The 24,155-nt window shown below is 36.7% G+C and overlaps 1 protein-coding gene and 1 pseudogene across 4 annotated transcripts in view; one reads left to right on the forward strand and one right to left on the reverse strand.

Moving 5' to 3' along the window:
- Positions 1 to 24,155, forward strand: part of KCNQ1 (potassium voltage-gated channel subfamily Q member 1) — a 407,002-nt gene that overhangs the window by 150,839 nt on the left and 232,008 nt on the right. The window lies entirely within an intron of this gene.
- On the reverse strand, positions 16,177 to 17,113 carry LOC111520588 (annotated as a pseudogene). The gene has a single exon (XR_002724718.3). The product of XR_002724718.3 is annotated as a 60S ribosomal protein L5 pseudogene (transcript).

The following is a 24,155-nucleotide window of genomic DNA, read 5'->3' on the forward strand; positions in this document are numbered from 1 at the left end:
GGTCATAGAGAGTAATTGCTTTGATGAATCTGGGCAAAGTAAATTGAAAACACTTTAGAAAAGAATCACCATTCTAGATGAAATTGAGAATACTAGTGATTCATGAAAGAAGGTAAAAATATCAACATTAACAGGAATTGGGAAAAAGTTGATTTCAACCCTCTTGGATGACTGTGAGGGGTTGAAGATTTCAGTGGAGGAAGTAACTGCTGATGTTGTGAAAACTGCAAGAGAACTAGAATTAGAAGTGAAGCCTGAAGATGTGGCTGAAATATCATTAGTTATTAGAGAAATGCAAATGAAAAACACCATGAAATACCAGTACCCAATTATTATATTGTATAAAATTAGGGAGATGGATGATACCAAGTGTTGGTGAAGATGTGTTGGAGGTGGAACTCTCACATGCTCCTGGTGAGAATGCAAAGTCCAAAGTGATGCAACCATTTGGGAAACAGTTCAGCAGTTTCTTAATGTGTTAAATATATACCTACCATATTCCACAGCCATTCTATTCTTAGGTATTTATCCAGGAGAAATAAGATCATATGCATGCCACCATTTGTACATGGAATATTCATAGCAGCTTTATAAAAACTGGAAATCCAAAACTGGAGGCAACCCAAATGCCCATCATTTGAATAGATTTTTTTCAAAGTTGTGGTATATTCCTACAACGGAATACTACTCAGAAATACAAAGGAATGAACCACTGATACACCTACAATATGGATAAATTGCAACATAATTATGGTGAGTGAAAGAAGCCAGACCAAAAAAGTAAAAAAGAGTACATGGTATCTTATTTATGTAAAAATCTACAAAATGACCACTAATATAGAGTGGCAAAAATATCAGTGGTTATCAGTGGTTACCTGGGGGTCAGGGGTAGTGGCAGGAGGGAAAAGGACAAAAGGGCACAAAAAAACTTTTGGGGCAGTGGATATGTTCATTATCATAATCATGGCAATGGTTTCATCATGTGTCAAAAGTTACCAAATTGCACACTTTAAACATATGCAAGTTATGTCAATTATACCTCAATAAAGCTGTTTATAATAAATATGTAATACAAATATATAATATATATTTTGCATAGCAAAAAAATGCTGAAAATACTTTTTTATTGATAACCTAAAGAAACCAGTTGCCACTCATCTATAGGCATGGGGCTAATTTAATTGCTATATAAAAATGCTCTTGGCCAGGCCGCGGTAGCTCATGCCTGTAATCCCAGCACGTTGGGAGGCCGAGGTGGGCAGATCACAAGGTCAGGAGATCAAGACCATCCTGGCTAACACAGTGAAACCCCATCTCTACTAAAAAAATACAAAAAATTAGCCAGGCGTGGTGGTGGGTGCCTGTAGTCCCAGTTACTTGGGAGGCCAAGGCAGGAGAATGGCGTGAACCCCGGAGGTGGAGCTTGCAGTGAGCTGAGATCATGCCACTGCACTCCAGACTGGGAGAGAGAGTGAGACTCCATCTCAAAAAATAAAATAAAATAAAACAAAATAAAATAAAATAAAAATGCTCTTGTAAATAAAAGTTAAAGGGTTCACAGGAAAGGAAATACCAATGATTCTTAAGAATGAAAGTATGCTGGATGACTTCAATTGTGACAGAAATGCAAATTAAAGCAATGGGGTTTTTGAAACATCTAATTATTAAATATCAAAGAGTTTGATAACACCCTATGGGTATGTGTACAGGGAAACTCTCAGTCATTGATGTTGGAAAAATAAATTGATACAAACCTCTGTGGAGATAAATAAGGCAATCTCAATCAAAATTAAAGATGCATATGCCTTTGAATCATTCTAGAAATTTATTCTACACATATCTTACACATTTGCAAAATAATCCATCATTAGGATATTGATTTCTGCAATTGTTAAGCAAATAATTGTACCACCAACATGCCCCTCAGTGGAGGCCTGCTTCAAGTATCATATCTCCATTAAACAGTCATCAAAACTGTGAAGCTGTACTCTCATCACTGGTGCAGGCCATCCCTGATATCTGATCCTAGAAATAACAGTACATCTTTCAGAAAAGTATGAAATCTGCCATCATGTGGGGGCAAATACAATGGTTTACAAAACAAAGTTTTATCTGCCTTGTTCTGTGTCTTGGAACTGTTTGAAGAACATTGGGATTATCTTTTCTGTAAAGGTTAAATAGAACTGAGTTGTAAAACCATCTGGGCCTGATAAACGTTTTATAGGACATCTTTAATAATTTCTTTTTAGTCTGTTTTATGATAAGTTGTTATACATTAGTTTATTGCATCTTTTGGAGTGATTTATTCACTCCTATTTAATTTCCTCAAGTGTTTCAATTGTGTTGCCACTTGGTACCAACTAATTTTTTCCTTTAGTGATTTTATGGTCTCTATCATCTCTTTGTTTTTCTTTTCCTTTATGCCTGAACTTTTGTAGTTTTTCTCCTTTTTTCTTAAGCACATGAGAAATTTATCTATTTTATTTATATTATCAGAAAACTATCTTTGTACTCTTTGTTATCTATTTCATTAATCTAAGCTTTTATAGCTGTTAATTCCCTTTTCTTGGCTAACTCTGTTTTCTTTTACTTAAGAGTCATAGTTCATTTAATTGAAGTTCTTCTACTAAAGGCATTTTTAAAGGCTATAAATTTTCCTCTGATTGCAGCTTTAGCTGTGACACATAGATCTGATTATGAAATATGTTCCTTTTCATTGCTTTCTTGATAGTTTTTATTTTATGTTTTGATTTTTCTCTTTAGAGTTCTTTTAATGTCTTCTTAATTTTTAAGCAGTAAATTTTTATCACTGTTATTTATTTCTAATTTAGTAGGCTTACAGTGAAAGGATGTAGCCTTCACTTTTTTTAAATGAAGATTTTCTTTGTGTCCAAGTATGAAAACAAGACCATTATTTTTGTAAATGCTCCACAGACCTCAGAAAATATTTTCTGTATTTGTAGGACACAAAGTTTTATTTGTATACATGGACAGCTAAAATGTATATTGAGATGGATTGTATATACATACATATATATCTATATATATATGTATACATATATGCTTATTCACTGCCTCATTGAGGTCTGCTCTGCCCTTAGTTTTAAAAAAAAAAAAAAAAAAAAAAAAAAAAACCTAATGCATCTGCCAGATTCTGAGACAGGAAAATTAAATCCTTCCTGTACAATTGTGTTTCTAAAACTTGAGTGGCAGGTTCCATGGAGTGGTTTGGAGCATAGCCTATATGGCCTACCTTCTTAGGGCCATAGCCCAGCTCTGCCATTTTCTTACGTGGCCCTAAGCAAGCTACTGCATTCTCTGTGCCTCAATTTCCACATCTGTGAAATCAGGATCCTAACTGTGCCTGCTCCCAGGACTCCTGTGTTGACTGAGTTAGAACATATAAGTGCTCACCCAGGTCCCATATGCAGCAAACAGTCTTGTGTCTCTGTCTACTGCCAAATTGGCCCCAGGCTCTATCAACACCAGATCTGCTCTGCTCTCCTTCCAAACACTCATACCACAAATCTAGGGGCTATTCTTTCTTTTAGTGTCCTTAATATTGTATTACTTTCTAATATTCACTTTAACTTTACAGATGAGTAGAATGGAATAGATGTGTTTCAGGACAGAACTTTTTTCTTATGTTTGCTTGGGCTCCCCTCTTCTCTGTTACCTATGTTGATAAATCTAGGATTTGTTGTCTAACATTTTTCCTGATGTTCATATAATATTCAATGAAATAAAATACATGTGACATAATGAAGGCATTATCATTGTTTTCCAAACTCATGGGATCATGTCATACCTGCTTTCTGCATCTTGTTTTTCTCAATCAGTAAAATAGTAAAAATGTCCCTAAGGCTGCTGGAACAATTTTATTTTGATTTAATTCGATCTCTAATTGAATTTTATTTCTATTTCAATTCTATTCTAAAATTTATAATCTCTGCTTAATTTCCTTTGGTGTACATATTCTGCGATGTTGTCTATTGCTTAAAATTCATTTTGTTTCTGAACATAGGTTCTTGAACCTGTTTCTATGTACAGAACTTTTATTTCTATGTGATAAATTTCCAGAATGTATTCATTTGCTAGGGCTGCCATAACAAAAATACCACAGGCTGGGTGGCTTAGATGGCAGACATTTATTTCTCACAATTCTGAAGGATAGAAGTCTGAGATCAAGGTGCCAGCAAGGTTGCTTTCCCTGAGGCCTCTCTCCTTGCCTTGCAGATGGCTGCCTTCTTCCTGTGTCATCACATGGTTGTTGCTCTGTGCACTTGCATCCCGGTGTTTCTCTGTGTGTCCAAATATCCTTTTCTTTAAGGGCACCCGTCACATTGGATTAGAGCCACCCTAACAGCCTCATTGTAGCTTCATCACCTCTTCAAAGGTCCTGTCTCCAAATATGCTGAGTCACATGCTGAGGTATTAAAGACTAGGGCTTCAATTGCAAATCTTGTGGGACACAATTCAGCCCGTAACACAGGAATAGGCATGTTAATTTCAGTGATGTGGCCAGGTTGTTTTTCTTGGGTTGTCTGACCTTGAATTCCACAGGCAGGGTTCCTCTTTCCGGGCCGGCATTCCTGCCCACCCATCCTGGCAGAGTGACTTGTTGTCAGCCAAGTGGGGCAGAGTTTCTCCACTGTACCTCTATTGACATCTACTGCCGGATAAGTCTTTGTTGAGGGAGGAAGTCCTGTCCATTGTAGGATGTTTAGCAGCATCTCTGACCCCTACCAGGAAGCCAGCAGCACCATTCCCTCAGTTATGACAACCAAAAACATCTCCACATGTTGCCACATGTCCCCTGGAGGGCAAAATTGCCCCCAGTCGTGACCTGCTGGGCTAAGGTGGTCCCTCAGGATTCTTTCTTAAAACAAAACAAACTTTATTTGGCAATAATTTTGAACTACAGAAAAATTACAAGCATGAGATATAAAACACCTATATACCCTTCACTAAGACTTACCAGTTTACTAATTGTTACATTTTGCCACATTCGCTTTATCATTTGAACCCCTTTCTCTACATTATATTCACATAACATGTTTTTCTGAAACATCTGTGAGTTGCATACTCCACAGCCCTTTGCCCCTAAACATTTTGCTGTGTATTTCTGAAAAATAAAGATATTATCTTTGAAAGCAAGAATACAGTTATCGACTTCTGCAATTAAACATCGATATAATACTTTGACCTAATTTAATGCCTATGTTCCCATTTTGTCAGTTGCCATGACAATGTCCTTTGTAGCATTTTTTCCTCCACTGAAAGATCCAGTTCAGGGTCAGTATTGCCTTTAGATGTGTCTCTTCAGTCGTCTTTAATCTGGAGCATTTCTAGTCTCTTTCTCTGTTATGACACTGATATTTTTGAAAGATACAGTCCTGCCACTTCTTGGGGGAGTTTGATGTTTCCTCAGGTTAGATCCACGTTGTGTACTCTGTAAGTGACCTGATGTCCTTCTCAGTGTACCACATCCTGAGGCACACAGTGTATCTGCCCCTTATTGAAGATGTTATTTTGATCACCAAATTGAGGCATTATCCACTTTTCTACCCTACGGTTACTATATTTTGTCTTGCAACCAATAGAAAATCTGGGGGAGATTCTTTAAGGCCATGCATATACCCTGCTGTGTATCAAAAAAGTCTCTCCAGATTTAAATGCTTTTGGAAACCAGGCTTTACTGTGGTAGTTGCAAAAATGATAATATTCCAACTCTAGCACCCCTTCTACGAAAGTATAGAAAGAAAAAAAAATACTGTCCCGTTGGAATGGTTACCCCATCGTGGTTTTGATTTGCATTTTCCTAATGATGCTGAGCGTTTTTCCATGTGCCTGGTGCTCAATTGTATATCTTCTTTAATGAAATATTTATTCAGATCTTTTACCCATTTTTAAAAATGACACTTTTAAGCTTTTTATTTTTAGACATTCACATGCAATGGTAAGAAATAATAGGAATCCCATGCACCCTTTAGTTAGTTTCCCTCAGTGGTAGCATCTTCTAAAACCATAGCACAATATGATAACCAGGATGTCAACAGTCAGAGTCAAGATACAGAGTGTTTCCATCACCACAAGGATTCCCATTGTTTGTCCTTTTACACCAACTTTCTCTCACCCTATTCCTCTAATCCCTGGCAACCACTAATCTGTTCTCTGATTCTGTAGTTTTCTTTTCAAAAGTGCCATATAAATGGAATCACACCATACGCAATATCTTAGAAACTGAGTCTTTTGGCTCAGCATCATTCTCTGGATTCATTCAAGTTGTTTTGTATATCGACAGTTCACTAAATTGTAGTGCTGAGTGGAATTTCATGATATGGACGTATACCCCAGTTTATTTAACCATTCCCTCATCCAAGGACATGTGGGTCATTTCCAGTTTGGGCTATTACAAATCATAGTAGGCTGAACAATGGCCCCCAAAGTAGCCAGGTCCTAACTCCTGGAACCTATGACTATTGCCTTCTGTGGCAAAGGGCACTCTGCAGATGTGTTAAATGAAGGACCTTGAGATGGAGAGATCATCCTGGATTGTCTGAGTGGGTCCAGTGTAATCACAAGGGTCCTTATAAGAGGTAGGCAGAAGCATATTTGACTATAGAAGAGAAAGAGGGTTATGTGGCCACGGAAGCAGGGGCAGGAAATGGTAATGTGATTTGAGGAAGGGGTCACAAACCAAGGAATGCAGGCAGCTTCCAGAAGAAAAGGCAAGGAAAGGGAAGTGGAGCCTCCAGAAGGACCCGGCCCTGCCGACACCTTGATTTTTAGTCCCTTAAGACTCTTTTCAGACTTCTGGCCTCTAGAACTGTAAAAAAAAAAAAATGCTTGTGTTGTTTTAAGCCACTAAGTTTGTGGAAATGTATTACAGCAGCCATGGGAACCTTATACATTGATAAGGATGACATGAATATTCTTGTAAGGTTCTTGTGTGAACATAAGTTTTTATTTCTTTGGGATAAAAGCCCAAGCTGGTAACTGCTGAGTTGTATGGCAGTTGCATGTTTAGTTTTATAAGAAACTACCAAACTGATTTTCCAGAGTGACTGCACCATTTCACATTCCCCATTCCTGCCAGCAATGTCTAAGTTATGTAGTTTCTCTGCATTCTTGCTGGTATTTGATGTTCACACTGTTTTTCATTTTATCCATTCAGATAGGTGGGTAGTGAGATCTCACTGTGGTTTACATGTACATTTCCTCATTAGGATGATACTGAACATCTTTTCATGTGCCTGTTTGCCATTTTTATGTTCTATTCAGTGAAATTCTTATTGATACCATTTTCCCATTTCCCAATTAGACTTTTTGTTACTGTCGAGTTTTGGGAGATATTTATACATTCTAGACACTTATACTAAGTCAGAAACAGGGTGCAAATATTTTACTCATTGTAGCTTTCATTGTCATCATCTCAACAGGGTACTTTATAGAGCAAACATTTTAAAATTTGATGAGATTCAATGTATCCTTTTTATGGATTGCACTTCTGATGTCAGGTCTAAGAAGACTTTGGCCCTGGACCCCAAATATTTTCTCCTATAGCTTTTTTCTAACAGCCTTGTGGAGATAATAGTTTACGTACATACAATTAACCCATTTAAAGAATATGATTGAATGGTTTTTAGTATAGGCATACCTCGGAGATATTGTGGTTCGGCTCCAGTACACTGCAATAAAGCAAATATTGCAATAAAGCAAGTCACACAAATTTTTTGGTTTACCACTGCATATAAAAGTTATGTTTATATTGTAGTCTATTAAGTGTGCAATAGCCCCATGTCTAAGAAAACAATGTGCCTACCTTAATTGAAAAACACTTTATTGCTAAAAAATGCTGACCCAGAATGAAGTGAGCACATGTTGTTGGAAAAATGGCACTGATAGACTTGCTCAATGCAGGCTTACCACACACATTTAATTTTTAAAAAACACAATATCCACAAAGTGCAATAAAGTGAAGTGTGCCTGTGTATCCCCAGAGCTGTGCAACTGCCACTCCAGTTTGAGAACATTTTCATCATTCCAAAAAGAAACCCAGTGCCTTTTAAATATCACCCCCAAACCCACTATTCCATCCCCCTCAGCCCTAGGCAATAACTAATCTTTCTCTCTATGGATTTGCCTATTCTGGACATTTTATATAAATGGAATCATACAATGTATGGTCCTTTGTGACTGGTTGCTTTCACTTAGCATCATGTTTTTAAGGTTCGTACTTCATCCCTTTTTTTTTTTCTGAGACGGAGTCTCACTCTGTTGCCCAGGCTGGAGTGCAGTGGCGCGATATCGGCTCACTGCAACCTCTGCCTCCTGGGTTCAAGCAATTCACCCGCCTCAGCCTCCCAAGTAGTTGGGATTACAGGCATACACCACCAAGCCTGGCTAATTTTTGTATTTTTAGTAGTGATGGGGTTTCGCCATGTTAGCCAGGCTGCTCTCGAACTCCTGACCTCAGGTGATCTGCCCACCTTGGCCTCCTAACCTGCTGGGACCACAGGTGTGAGCCACTGCATCCAGTCCTTGTGCTTCATTCTTTTATGAATGAATAATCTACCATCGTATGATATACAATGAATAAACATTTTGTTTATTCATTCATTCGTTGATAAGCATTTTAGATTGTTTCCACGTTTTGACTACTAGGAAAAATGCTTCTAGAACACGTGAATATGGGTTTTTGTGTGGACATGTGTCTTCATATCTCTTGGGCATGAAAGAGATATGAAAGGCTGGGTGTGGTGGTAGCTCACGCCTGTAATCCCAACACTTTGGGAGGCCGAGGCAGGTAGATCACCTAAGGTCAGGAGTTCGAGACCAGCCTGGCCAACACGGTGAAACGCCATCTCTACTAAAAATACAAAAATTAGCTGGGCGTGGTGGCAAGTGCCTGTAATTCCTGCTACTTGGGAGGCTCAGGAAGGAGAATTGCTTGAACCCAGGAGGAAGAGGTTGCAGTGAGCTGAGACCATGCTATTGCACTCCAGCCTGGGCAACAGAGCAAGACTCCGTTTCAAAAAAAAAAAAAAAAAAAAGAAAGGGATATGAAAACACATGGGAATGGAAAGCTGAGTCAGATGATAACTTTTTTTTTTTTTTTGAGACGGAGTCTTGCTCTGTCGCCAAGCTGAAGAGCAGTGGTGCGATCTCAGCTCACTGCAACCTCCGCCTCCTGGGTTCAAGCGATTCCCCTGCCTCAGCCTCCCAAATAGCTGGGATTACAGGCACGTGTCACCATGCCCAGCTAATTTTTTGTATTTTAGTAGAGATGGGGTTTCACCATGTTGTCCAAGATGGTCTCCATCTCCTGACCTTGTGATCCACCCGCCTCGGCCTCCCAAAGAGCTGGGATTACAGGTGTAAGCCATAGCACCTGGCCGATAACTATCTTTTTGAAGAACTGACCAATTATTTCCAAAGACGGTGCATCATTTTACATTCTCACCACCAGCATATGGGCACTGTGCAATTTCTCCACATCCTCACCAACACTTGCTATTATCTTTTTTCAATTACAGCCATCTTAGTGGTTATTAACTGGTACCTCCTTTTGGGTTTGATTTACATTTTCCTATGACTAATCATGTTGAGCATCTTTTCATGTGTTGACTATATATATGTCATCACTGAAGAAATGTCTATTCCAATTCTTCATCCATTCTTTAAATTGGGATATTTGTCTTTTTGTTTTTGAGTTGTAAGAGTTATTTATATATCCAGTAACAAGTCCCCTATCAGATAAATTATTTGCAAATATTTTCTCCCATCTGTAGGTTGTCTTTTCACTTTCTTTAAGGTGTCTTTTGAAGCACAAAAGTTTTTAATTTTTATGAAGTCCAATATATCTACTTTTTTTCTTTTGTTCCTTGTTCTTTGGTGTTATATCTAAGAAATCTCTGCCAAATCCAAGGTCATAAAGATTTACCCTTATGTTTACTCTAAGCATTTTATAGCTTTATCTGTTATGTATTTATGTCTTTGATCCACTTTGAGTTAATTTTTGTATATGATGTGGAGTGGTCCAATTTATTTTTCTCATGTGGATATCAATTGTTTCAACACTATTTGTTCAAAAGACTATTCTTTCCACATTGAATGTTCTTGGCACCCTTGTCAAAAATCAATTGATCATAGGTGTATGGCTCCATTTTTACACTCGATTCTATTCCCTTGATCTATATATCTATCTCATGCCAGTATCACATTTTCTTGAATACTGTTGCTTTGTAGTCATTTTGGAGATCAGGAAGTGTGAAGCCTCCAACTTTTCTTTTTCAAAATTGTTGCTATTCTGGGTCCTTTGCATTTTCATATGAAGTTTAACATCAGTTTATTATTCTACAAAGAAACCAGCTGAGATTCTGGTAAGGATTGTGTTGAATTTGTAGATCAACACAATTCTGGGAGTGTTGCCATCTTAACAATATTAAGTCTTCTAGTCTATGAGCATGTAATGTCTTTCCATTTATTTGTATCTTCTTTTCTTTCAACAGTGTTTTGTAATTTTCAGAGGATAAATTTTGTACTTCTTTTGTTAAATTTATTCCCAAGGTATTTTATTTTTCTTTAATACGGTAAAAATATACATAAAATCTACTATTTTACCCATTTTAGGTATATAGTTATGTGGCATTAGGTAAATTTGCACTGTTGTGCTTTACTCTTTTTTGAGGTTGTTGTACATGGAATTGTTGTCTTAATTATATTTTCAGATTGTTTTTTGACAGTGTGTAGAAATACAATTGATTTTTGTGTACTGATTTTGTCTCCTGCAACCTTACTGAACTCATTAGTTATAATTATTTCACAATGGATTCCTTGGGGTTTTCTGTATACAACAGTGATATGGTTTGGATGTTTGGTCCCTCCAAATCTCATATTAAAATGATTTCCAATGTTGGAGGCGGGGTCTGGTGGGAGGTGTTTGGATCATGCATGGAGCCCTCATGAATGGCTTGGTACCATCCCCATGGTAATCAGCGAGTTCTTACTGTGGTAGTTTATGCTAAGAGCTGGTTGTTTAAAGAACCTGCCACCTCCCTCCACCTTGCTCCTGTTCTTGCCATGTGATATGCCTGCCCCTCTGCCTTTCGCCATGATTGTAAGCTTCTTGAGGCCCTCACCAGGAGCAGGTGCTGGTGCCGTATTTCCTGTATAGCCTGAAGAACTGTGAGCCAATTAAAATCTTCTTTATCAATTACCCAGCCTCGGGTGTTCCTTTATAGTAATGCAAAACTGAACTAACACAAAGATTATGCCATCTCCAAGTAGTTTTACTTCTTCTTCCCAGTCTGGATTCTTTCTCTTCCCAAATTGTCCTGGATAGAACACTCAGTAAATGTTGAATAGAAGTGGAAAAAGCAGATCTCTTTGTCTGGTTCCTGATCTTAATGGGGAAACATTTAGCCATTGCTGTTAAGTATGATATTAACTGTGATTTTTAATAGATGCCCTTTATCAGGTTGAGGATGTTCCCTTCTATTCCTAGTATACTGAGTACAGCTTTTTCTCCCATCATGGAAGGGTATTGAATTTTATTACCCAAATGCTTTTCTGTGTCTTTTATTCTATCATTAATTGCTATAGATGGAATATGTGTTTCCTCACAATGTATATGTTGAAATCCTAACCCCCAATGCTGGTATTAGGAGGTGAGGCCTTTGGGAAGTGGTTAGGTCATGAGGGTGGAGACCTCATGGAAGGGATTAGTGCCCTCGTAAAAGAGACCTCAGTGAGCTCTTTTTTTTTCTTCCATCACATGAGGACACAAGAAGACAACTGTTCATGAACCAGAAAGTGGGTCCTCAACAGACGCTGAATCTGCCAGTGCCTTGACCTTGAACTTCCAAGCCTGTAAAATTGCAAAAAAATAAATTTCTGTGTTTGTAAGCCACCAGTTCTTGGTATTTTGTTATAACAACCTGAACAGACTGACAGAAATCGTGATGTTTTGTCTTTTATTCTATTGATAATGGTGCATTACATTAATTGATTTTCAGATGTTAATTCAACCTTGCATTCCTGAAATAAGTCCCATTTGATTATAATGTATAATCCCTTTTAAACATTGCTTGATTTTACTTGCTAGTATTTTGTTGAGGGTTTTGAGGGTTTTACATCATTTTCATCACAGTTACTGTAACAAAATACAAAAATCAATAGTATTTCTATATGCTGTCAAAAACAATCTGAAAATATAATTAAGAAAACAATCCCATTTACAACATCAAGAAAGAATAAAGCACAATAGCGTGGATTTACCTAATGCCACAGAACTATATACCTAAAATGGGTAAAATAAATTTTATAAGTTCTCTTTTCATGTTTTTGTCTGATTTTGGTGTCAGGGTGATACTGGACTCAAAGAATGTATTGGAAAACTTTTCCTCCTCTTCTATTTTTTTTTTGTTGTTGTTGTTGGAAGAGTTCATAAAGAATTTATATTCTTTAGATATTTGGCCATCTGGCCCTCTTGGGCTTTTCTTTTTGACTAGCATTCTGATAACGAATTCAATCTCTTTAACTTGTTATAGATCCATTCACATTTTCTGCTTATTTCTTAGTCAGTTTTCATCTTTCTAGGTATTTGTCCATTTCATCTAAGTTGTGTAATTTATTGGCACAAAATTGTTCATAGTGTTCCTTCATAATCCTTTTTATTTCTGTCAGGTTGGTAGTATACTTCCCTCATTCATTCCTTTTACCTTTTCTTTTTCAGAAACAGAGTCTCTCTCTGTTGCCCAGGCTGGAATAGAGTGGTGTAATCATAGCTCACTGTAACCTTGATCTAGTCTCAAGTGATCCTTGCCCCTTACCTTATGATAGGTATGCACCACAACACCAGCTGTTTTTCAAAAAATATTTTGTAGAGATAGGGTCTTGCTTTGTTGCACAGGCTATTCTTGAACTCCTGGCCACAAGCAATTCTCCTGCCTTGGCCTCCCAAAGTGCTGGGCTAACAGGGGTGAGCCAATGCAGCTAGCCTCTTTTTTCTCCTTTAATTTGTAAAACTGCCATTCATTTTAGATTTTAGTAATTTGAGTTTTCTCTATCCCCCTTCACCTCATGCACTTCCCCCTCTCTCTTTCCTCCTCCCCCTCTTTCTCCCTTTCTTTTCTTCTCCCTCTCCCTCTCTCTTACCAATCTATTAAAGGTTTGTTAATTTTGCTGATCTTTTCAAAGAACAAAGTTTTGGATTTGTTGACTTTATTATTTTTATATTCCGTATTTTATTTCTACTCTAATATTTATTATTTTTTTTTTCTACTTGCTTTAGGTTTAGTTTGCTCTTCTTTTTCTAGTTTCCTGAGGTGGGGAGTTGGCTTATTGATTTGAAGCCTTATTTTTTGATACAGGCATTCATAGCTATAAAATTCCATCTCTGCACTGCTTTAAATGTATCCCATAAGTTATGTTATGTTGTATCTTCATTTTCATTAATCTCAAAGTACGTTTAATTTCCCTTGTGAATTCTTTCACCCATTGATTATTTAAGAATGTAGTGTTGTTTAATTTCCACATGTATATGTTTCCCTAATTTCTTTGCTACTGGGTTCTACTTTTATTCCATTATATTCAGAAAAAAATACCTTGTATTATTTCAATCCTTTTAAATTTATGGAGGTTTGTTTCATGACTTAGCATATGGTCCTTCTTGAAGAATGTTTCACGTGCACTTGAAAATACTGTATATTCAATGTTGGTTGTTGGGTGAAGTGCTCTATAATTACCTTTTGAATCTAGTTGGTTTATGGTGTTGCTCATATCTTCTATTTCCTTATTGATCTTCCTTCTTCTACTACACATTATTGAAAGTGGAGTGTTGAAGTCTCCAGCTGCTATTGTTGAATTGACTATTTCTCTGTTCAGTTCCGTCAGTTTTTGCTTCATATGTTTTAGTTCTATTGTTAGGTGAATATATGTTTGTAATCATATCTTCTCATGAATTGACATTTTATTATGAGATATTCACGTTTAACTTCAGTAACATTCTTAATTTAAAGTCTCCTTTGACTTTATTATAGCACTTCAGGTTACTTATGATTGCTGCTTACATGATATATATTTTTCCATCCTTTTACTTTCAGTCAGCAGTTTTCATCTAAAGTATGCCTCATATAGATGGAATACAGATGGATCCTGTTTTTCAAATCCGGTCTGACAATACCTGCCTTTGATTAGATTGTGTAATCCATTCACATTTAATGTTATTACTGATATAGTTAGATTTACATCCTCAGTTTTACTTTTTGGCTTTTCTATGTACTATTTCTTGTTCCTCTATTTCTCCTTTGCTGCCTTCTTTTCCATCTAGTGAATATTTTCTAATATAAATTTTCATTTATGATTCTTCAATATTCTATTTGTTATTAGTGTTTGCTCTAGGGCTTACCTTATGTATTGTCTCAAAATGTACTTCATATTTATATTACTCCTGGTGAGATATAGAAGTTATTCCTGTATGAGTTTATTCAGTTTTACCACTTTTGTGGTATTATTGTTACATATATTACATCTTTATTATGCACTGTTATAATCATATTATATAATGATACATCTTTACAGAAGCTGAAAGGAGAGCAAGTATATGTTTCTAGTTTCTGTTTTATTAACCTCCTTATATCATATGTTTGATCTACTTTTTTGGTTTTTATGGATTTGAGTTACCAACTGGTAGCATTTCCTTACTCTAGAACAGCTTTGCTCCTATTTACCTCCTTACTCTTTGCTTTTGGATATATGTGAACTTACTAGGAGCACTTGCTTTTTGCCTGAAGAACTTCCTCTAGTAGTTCTTACAAAGCTGGTCTGCTAACAAGGAATTCTGTTTTTGTTTATCTAGAAATGTTTTTATTTTGCCTTATTTTTGAAAGAAACTTTTCTGGATACAGTATTCTTGGATTCTTGGTCGACTATTTTTTTTTTTTTTTTTTTTACTTTGAGCACTTTGGATATGTTACCCCACTACTTTCTGGGTACCACTGTTTCTGACGAAAAGTCAGCTCCACATTTGTCTCCCTGACACCAGAACAGGGGAGAGTATTAAGCAGAGTGCCACATAGCCTAACCTCCCACCATTTCATCCAACAGTAGTGGTTGGGTAATAGTTCAGTACCCCACTCTGAATAATTGATAGAACAACAAGACAGAAAATCAACAAGGATATGAAAGAGTTCGTACTATTATTGTTAAATTGTCTATTATTGTTGAATTACCTGTTTCTTCAGTTCTGACAGTTTTATTTCATATACATTAGGGCTGTGTTTTTAGCTGTTATAAATTTTTATTTATGATTTTTGTTTATGATTTCTATTTCTTCCTATTAAATTTTCTCTCTTGTAAACATTGTAAAATGTTTCTCAATATCTCTAAAAACGTGGCTTGTTTTAAAAGTCTATTTTGTCTGATTTTATTTATTTTATTTTATTTTTGGGATGGAGTCTCACTCTGTCGCCCAGGCTGGAGTGCAGTAGCGTGATCTTGGCTCACTGCAACCTCCACCTCCCGGATTCAAGTGGTTCTCCTGTCTCAGCATCCCAAGTAGCTGGGACTATAGGCATCTGCCACCATGCCCAGCTAATTTTTAGTAGAGACAGGGTTTCACCATGTTGGCCAGGCTGGTCTTGAACTCCTGACCTCGAGTGCTCTGTCTGCTTCGGCCTCCCAGAATGCTGGGATTATAGGTGTGAGCCACTGCACCTAGCCAATTTTGTCTGATTTTAGTGCAGTCACTCTAGCTTTCTTATTACTGTTTGCATGTCATCTTTTTCCATCATGTTACTTTCAACTATGTCTTTGAATCTAAAGTGTGACTCTTGCAGACCATATATATTTGGATCCTGCTTTTAAGGCAGTCTGGCAATCTCTGCCCTTTATTGAGTTTTTAATTCACTTATATGTAATATGATTATTGATGCTGAAGGATTTATATCTACTATGTTGTTATTTATTTTCTATATGTCTCATATCACTTTTGTTCCTCTCTTCCTCCTTTACTGCTTTCTGCATGTTGAATAGATATGTTCTAGAGTACCATTTTAATTCCTTTATTAGTTCATTTCCCCCATTCATTTTAATTTTTTTTTTCTGTCCATAAGTTTATTGCCTGTATCTGAAAAATCATCATAGAAAATTGTTTGGTTTAGCTCTCAGCTCCTGAGCTCTGAGGAAGCTTGCCTTCTTTTGAGCTACCCGATCCTTCCTCTGAGCAAGGGACATTTTGGGACAGTTCCACCTCTTCTTTTTAACTTCTTTCTTGGGCTTCTTTTCATAGACTGGATTCTCTCATATTGCAGCATGAGCTTTCTTATACATCTCCTCCATCATGTCTGGAGTTATGCTGTTCTTTATGTATTGAGAGAACTGTTTCTTGTAAGCATCTTCATCTTCTTCCATTAAGTAGCACATGTAATCTGCAGCATTCTGGCCCGTGATGTGCTTCCAGTGTACTTCCGCATTAAATTCCTTGCTTTCAGAATCATAACCAGGAAATCGTTTGGTACTATGAAGGATAGACAAGCCTCCATCCACAGCTCCCTTCAGGGTGCCAAAAACTTTATTGCCAGTGGTAGTTCTGGCAAGACCTGCATCCAAATAGCAGGTGAAGGCACCTGGCTGACCATCAATGCTTTCCACATTGTATTCATCGCCAGTCACCTCCACTTGGCCTTCATAGATCTTGTCCATACCAAACCTATTGAGAAGCCTGCGGGCCAGCAGCAGGCCAGTACAATATGCTGCAGCATAATTTGTCAGGCCAACCTTCCCACCATATTTTGGCAGTTCGTGGGCATATGCTGCGCAGACTATCATATCCCCCTCTATACGTGCATGAGCAATCTGACAAATGATATCTCTGTTTGTTACACGAACTATCATCTTGTATTTGGGTGTGTTGTATTTATTTTTATCCTGTGTCACCAAGAGTTTGTGAGCATAGTAATCAGTTTTACCCTCTCGTTATCTTCTAAATTTCACTTGGTATCTCCTAAAGTAGGCCTTATTCTTAACAACTTTAACAAACCCCATCCTGCGGAACTGAGACCCGCGTCCGCAGCTCAACAGAGACCTGCAGGCCCAGCAGCGCTGTGGGGAGGGGGGGAAGGGTCCCCCATTTTTCAAGTGTAATCTGGAGGTTACAATAAGCAGCTTAAGCGAAAACAATCTGCTTCAGGTTAATAATCTACTCAAATATTTTTGTCTGCCCTTTTCTCTCCTTCTGAGTACTCTTATTAACACATATGTTGTTACTCCTTAATTCCACATATGTTTTCTACTCTTAATTACATGTATATTACAACTTAATTACACATACCTTGTTACACATCCTGTTAGGACGGAGTTCCCCAACCCTAGGGCCATGGACTGGTACCAGTCTGTGGCCTATTAGAAACTGGGCCACACAGCAGGAGGTGAGCAGTGGGGAAGCAAGCATTACTGCCTGAGCTCCGCCTCCTGTCCGATCAGTGATGGCATTAGATTCTCACAGGAGAGCAAATCCTATTGTGAACTGAGCATGTGAGGGATCTAGGTTGTGCACTCCTTATGAGAATCTAACTAAAGCCTCCCACAGCTGGCTGTGGAAAAATTGTCTTCCACAAAACTGGTCCCTTGTGCCAAAAAGGTTGGGGACCACTATATTATGGTATCCAATGGGTATCTCTTCATTTTTCTTCATTATTTTTCTTTCTACAGTCTGAATTATCTTTATAGATCCATGTTCAAGTTCACTGATTCTTCTGCCAGGTCAAATTTGCTTAGCCCCACTAGTGAGTTTTTCATCTAAGTTATTATATTTCACAACTACAGAACTTCTATTTGGTTTACTTTATCATTTCTGTCTCTTTATTGACATTACCTATTTGATGAGTCTTTGTCATCACACTTTCATTCTTTAATGTGGTTTCTTTTGGTTCTTGGAACATAGTTATGATACTTATTTTAAATCATGCCCTTACATTTGGGGTCCCTCAGAGATAATTCCTATTTACTGCTCATTATTCTTGTTTAAGGGTCACAATTTTCTGTTTCTTTGCATATCTCATAATTTTTTTGTTAACAACTTATTTTAGATAATATATCATAGAAACTCTGGATTCTAATTCTTCTCCCTAACCAGGGATGATTTCTGTTGCTCATTTATTTGTTTGTTGGCTTGTTTATGCCTTCTCTGCATGGATTCTGCAGCGTCTGTGTTCTCCTGCAGTGTGCAGCCACTGGTGTCTCTGCTCAGTTTTGTTTGTTTTAACTCTTATGTTTGTTTTGTAAGCCCGGCTTCATTGGTGTCACCCCTGGATCAGCATAACCTAGTGGTCAAGCCATGATTAGTCAGACATTTGTTTAAACATCTTGAGCCAGTGAATCTTCCACCCTCTGCTGAGGGGATCTATGTGTGGGTTGGGACATTCAAAGTTCAGGCACTTTATAACTCTGTCCTGTATTTTACTGTCTGTTTTCAAAAGGTCTCACAGTCAGCCAAGGATAAGTAGATAGCAGGAAACCTCTCTGATCTCTCCTGTGAGCATGTACAATCTTCCATATCTCCAGACTTCCTTTTAAAATTTTTCTTAATCTGTCGCTTGCCCAACCAGTATTGGAACATTAGGTTGCTGTGATGTTGGCTGCCTCCAATTATTTGCCACTGAAATCGCTGTTGCTTGACATAGTGCATAGGGTTTTCTGTGGAATTCAACATCAGATGAGCCTTCTTTGTTGCTGGTCCTCAAACCTACTGTGCCCCTGAGCTTGGGTGGGGAGATGGCAGCCCCATGTTAAATTAGAACAAACCCTGCTATTCTTAGGAAGGTTTAATTTTTTTTTTATTTAATTGGCACTTTTCAATTTTTGTATTTCTTTGGTTAATTTCCAGACTTCTTAAATGGTTGTGTTTGACAGTTTTGTCCAGTTTTATCATTGCTTTTCAGGGAGTGGTTATACCGAGGTGCTCATTCCACCATCTCAGAAGTGGTCTCTATCTTGTTAATTTTATTTTTTTAATACATATAACATTAACATACTTCCAAAAGTCAATACTAAACAAAAGGAGCTACTGAGAGAAATCTTCCTCTCATCCATATCTCTTCCATCCTAATTCCCCCTACCCCTTATAGGTAACCAGTTTCAGTGTTTTCTAGTTTATAGTTTGTGTGTGTGTGTGTGTGTGTTCTTTATGAGACATGATAATTTTCTCATTTCCCAAAAAAGTACTATTCTATATATGCTCTTTTGAATTTTGCTTTTCTCACCTAACAACATCTCCTAGAAATCACTCAATATCCATTCACAGAGATCTTTCTCATTTTATTGCTAAAGTTGCATAGTATTCCTTAGTGTGACTGTACTATAACCTTTCAACCAATCTGTTATGCTTGCATGTGTAGGTAGTTTCTAAATGGCAGCTATGCTCACCATTCTTTGGCTTTCCTACCATGTCTCTGAGAGATACGTCTACTTTATCAATCGAATCTACCCCCCAAGAAGTGATTCTCTGAGGCTGCCACCTCAAATCTTAGTCATTCACAAGAGCCTCCACTATAGCTGCTGCTCTGGACTGTCTATTTCTGACATGTGTTCTCCATGTTGACATTTAATGTTGAGCCTTATTTTTCTGGTGATAATTCTGTCTGTGCTGCTTTTTAGTCTTCTATGCACCCTTTAAATTTTTTTAAATAACATTTCAACATATACAATTCAGTGTCATTTAGTACATTTACAATGTTGTGTTCTCTGTGCCATTTCTAAGAATTTATTTCCAATCTCAAGTCATAAAGATTTACTCATGTTTTCTACTAAGGAATTTATGCCTTTAACTCTTATTTTTTGGTCTCTGATCCATTTTGAGATAATTTTTATATGCTATGAGTTATGGGTCCAACTTCATTCTTTGATATATGAGGATCCAGTTGCCCCAGCACCATTTGTTAAAAGACCACTCTGTCCGCTGATTTCTTGACACATTTGTTGAAAATGAATTGGCCATATATGTGAGTGTTTATTTCTACGTTCTCTATTATATTCCATTGGTCTATATGTCCACCTTGTGTCCTAGAGACCACAATGTGTCAGTACCACATTATTTTGATTACTGCAGCTTTGTAAAAGTTTTGAAAATGGCAGGCCTGAGTCTTCCAACTTTGTTCTTTTTCAATTGATTTTAGATTATTTGGGGCCCTGGAAAAATTCCATTTACATTGTAAAATCAGTTTTTAAATTTCTGCAAATAAAAAGACCCTTGGAATTTTGATAGGGGTTGCATTGAATCTGTAGATCACTGGGTAATACTGTCAACTTAACAATATTAAATCTTCCAATCTGTGAACACAGGATGTATAGTTCCATTTAGGTCTTCTTTAATTTTTGTCAACAGTGTTTTGTAGTCTTTAGTGCAGAAGTCTTTCACCTTCTTGGTTTAATTTATTCCCAGCTATTTTACTCTTTTTGATGCTATTATAAGTAGAATTTTAAAAATGGACTTCCTTCTTGGGCTGTTCATTCCTGGTATATAGAGGCACAGATGATTTTTTTAAATAAATGTTGAACATGTACCCTGCAATTTTGCTGGACTTGTTTATTAGCTCTACTAGTTTGTGGATTCTTTGAGATTTTCTAGATATAAGATGTCATTATTGAATAAAGAGTTTTACTGCTTCCTTTCCAATTTGGATGCTATTCATTTACCTGTTTGTTTATTTATCTGCCTAATTGTCATGGCTAAAACTTTCAGTACATTGTTCAGTAGCACTGGGTAAAGCACACAGCCATATCTTATTTTTGGTTATGGGAGAAATTTTTCAGTTTTTTTTCTCGTTAAGTATATTAGCTGTGGATTTTTCACAAATCCTCTTTAACACATTTTGAAAGTTCCATGTTTTTATCCTGAAAGGTTGTTGAATTTTGTCAAATGCTTGTTCTGAGTCAATTGAAATGATCACATGGGTTTTTTTTTTCCTTCATTTTATTAATGTGGTGCATTACATTGATTGATACTCTTGTACTGAACCACCCTTGCATTCCTGAGATAAATTCCATGTGGTCATGGTATATAATCCTTTTTAATATGCTGCTGAATTTGGCTTACTAGTACTTTGTTAAATAAAATATTTTAGTATCTAGTTTTTCTTTTCTTGTGATATATTTGTCTGGCTTTGGAATCCATGTAATACTGGCCTCATAGAATGTATTGCAAAGTGTTTTCTCCTCCTCTGTTTTTTGGAAGAGTTTGAGTTAATTCTTCAAGTGTTTGGTATAATTCAACAGTGATGCCATCTGGTCGTAGCATTTTCTTCATTGGAAGGTTTTTGGTTACTGATTCAAACTTTCTACTTGTTATGGGTCTGCTCATAATTTCAATTTCTTTTTTATATTAGTATTTTGTGAATTTGTCCATTTTATCTAGGTTATATAATTTGTTGGTATACAGTTATTCATAGTATTCTCTTATCACACTTTTTATTTCCGTAAGGTCAGTTATATCGTTCCCACTTTATTCTTATTTTTGTTTTTTTCTGTTGTGTTTCTACTTTTGTTTATGATTTTAGATATGTACAACTTCTCTAATTTTTTCTCACTAATTCTAGTTAAAGGTTTTCAACTTTGATCTTTTCAAAAATAAGCAAATTTTGGTTTTGTTAAATTATCTCTGTTGTGTATTTAATCTCGAATTCAGTTATCTCCACTCTCGTACATATTATTTCATTCTCTCTTTTAACTTTAGGTTTAGTTCGTTCTTCTTTCTCTAGTTACATAAGGTACAATATTAGGTTATTGATCCTTCTTCTTTTTCAGTGTGGGCATTCGCAGCTATTTTTCCTCTAAGCACTTCTTTCACTACATCCCATAAGTTTGAGTATGTTGTGTCTTCATTTTCACTTTTTGAAAGTATTTTATAATTTTCATTCTGATGTCTTCTTTGACATAATAATTTTTAAAGAGTGTGTAGTTTTGGCCGGCCGCGGTGGCTCAAGCCTGTAATCCCAGCACTTTGGGAGGCCGAGACGGGCGGATCACGAGGTCATGAGATCGAGACCATCCTGGCTAACACGGCGAAACCCTGTGTCTACTAAAAAATACAAAAAACTAGCCGGGCGAGGTGGCGGGTGCCTATAGTCCCAGCTACTTGGGAGGCTGAGGCAGGGGAATGGCGTAAACCCGGGAGGCGGAGCTTGCAATGAGCTGAGATCCAGCCACTGCACTCCAGCCTGGGTGACAGAGTGAGACTCCATCTCAAAGAAAAAAAGAGTGTGTAGTTTTATTTCCATGAGTTTGTTAATTTTTAGATTTTTCTTCTGTTACAGATTTCTGGCCTCAGTATATTGTAGTTAGAGAAGATATTTCATGTGATTTCTTTATTTTTAAATTTATTGAGACTCTTTTGTGGCCTAACATATCATCCCTCCTGGGGGAATGTTCCATGTGCACTTAAAAAGAATGTGTAGTTAGGTGGAATGTCCATATTTGTTTATAGGTCTAGTTGGTTTATAGTATTGTTCAAGTCCTCTCTTTTCTTATTGGGCTTTAGTCTGGCTGTACATTATCTTGTGGTTTTTGTCTTTTTTAATTTTAAAAATATGCATATTTAGTGTATAAAACATACAGTTAAATCATTAACATAGTGATGCAAATTAATATATCCATCATCTCACAGTTATTCTTTTGTGTGTATAAATGAGAAAAGCTATAATCTACTCAATTGACAAAAATTCCAAATGCAATATACTATTAACTATTCTCATGTTATACATTAGATCTCTAGACTTGTTTATCCTATATATCTGCTACTTTGTATCCTTTGACCTACATCTTTCCATTTTCTTCCCCCACACCTTGCCCACGGTAACGACTATTTTATTCTATCTCTGTATATTTGACTTTTTTCTTTTTAAGATTCTACATATAAGTGAGATTATTTAAAACTTTCATTTGTATTTGGCTTATTTAACTTAGCATAATGTCTTCCAGTTTCATCCATATGGTAAGTGGCAGGATCTCCTTCTTTTTTAATGCGGAATAATATCCCATTGTACACATATACACCACAGTTTATTCATCCATCAAAGGACACTTAAGTTTATATATTGTGACTCATGTGTATAATGCCACAATGAATATAAGAGTGCAGATATCTTTATGAGGTGGCGATTTCATTTTCTTTAGGAATATACCCAGGAAGAAGGATTACTGGGTCGGATGATGGTATATTTTCAATTCCTTTAGGAGTCACCATTCTGTTTTTCATTATGGCTGCACCAATCTACAGTCCCACCAACACTGTACAAGAGTTCCCTAACCCTAGCCAACACTTAATAGCTATCCTAATGGGTGTGAGGTGATATGTCATGGTAATTTTGATTTGCATTTCCTTGATGATTAGTGATATTAAATGTCTTTTCATATATGTGTTTGCCATTTTTATAACTTCTTTGCAAAAATGTCTACTCAGGTCCATTGCCCATTTTTTTAATTGGGTTATCTGTTTTCTTGCTATTGAGTTGTATGCATTCCTTATAAATTTTGGATATTATCCCCTTATAAGATACATGGTTTGCAAATATTTTCTTCTAATCCATAGGTTACCTTTTCATTTTGTTGACTGTTTCCGTTCCTGTGCAGAAGTTTTGTAGTTTGATGGTATACCAATTATTTGTTTTTGTAGCCTGAGCTTTTGGTGTGATCTCCAAAAAATCACTGCCAGAGCCATGTCGAGCTTTTCCCTTCTGTTTTCTTCTGGTTATGGGTTTTGGTCTTATGCTTAGGTCTTTTATCCATTTTGAGTTTATTTTTATTTATGGTGTAAGGCAGCGATATCCAATCTTTTGGCTTCCCTGGGCCACATTGTAAGAACAGTTGTCTTGGGCCACACATAAAATAAGCTAACAATAACAACAGCTGATGGGCTAAAATAAATGCAAAAAAAAAAAAAATTTGTGTTGGGCCTCATTAAAGCCATCCTGGGCTACATGTGGTCTATGGGCCATGGTTTGGACAAGATACAAAACTGGGTTTCCTAACATCATTTATGAGCGAGACTATCCTTTCTGTGTTGTTTTCTTCATGTTCTTGTGGAGAATTGGTTGATCGTATATCTTTGAATTTCTTTCTTTTTTTTTTTTTTTTTTTTTTTTTTTTTTTTTTTTTTT

Source organism: Piliocolobus tephrosceles, chromosome 13, assembly GCF_002776525.5.
Source record: "Piliocolobus tephrosceles isolate RC106 chromosome 13, ASM277652v3, whole genome shotgun sequence".
NCBI classification, from domain to species: domain Eukaryota; kingdom Metazoa; phylum Chordata; class Mammalia; order Primates; family Cercopithecidae; genus Piliocolobus; species Piliocolobus tephrosceles.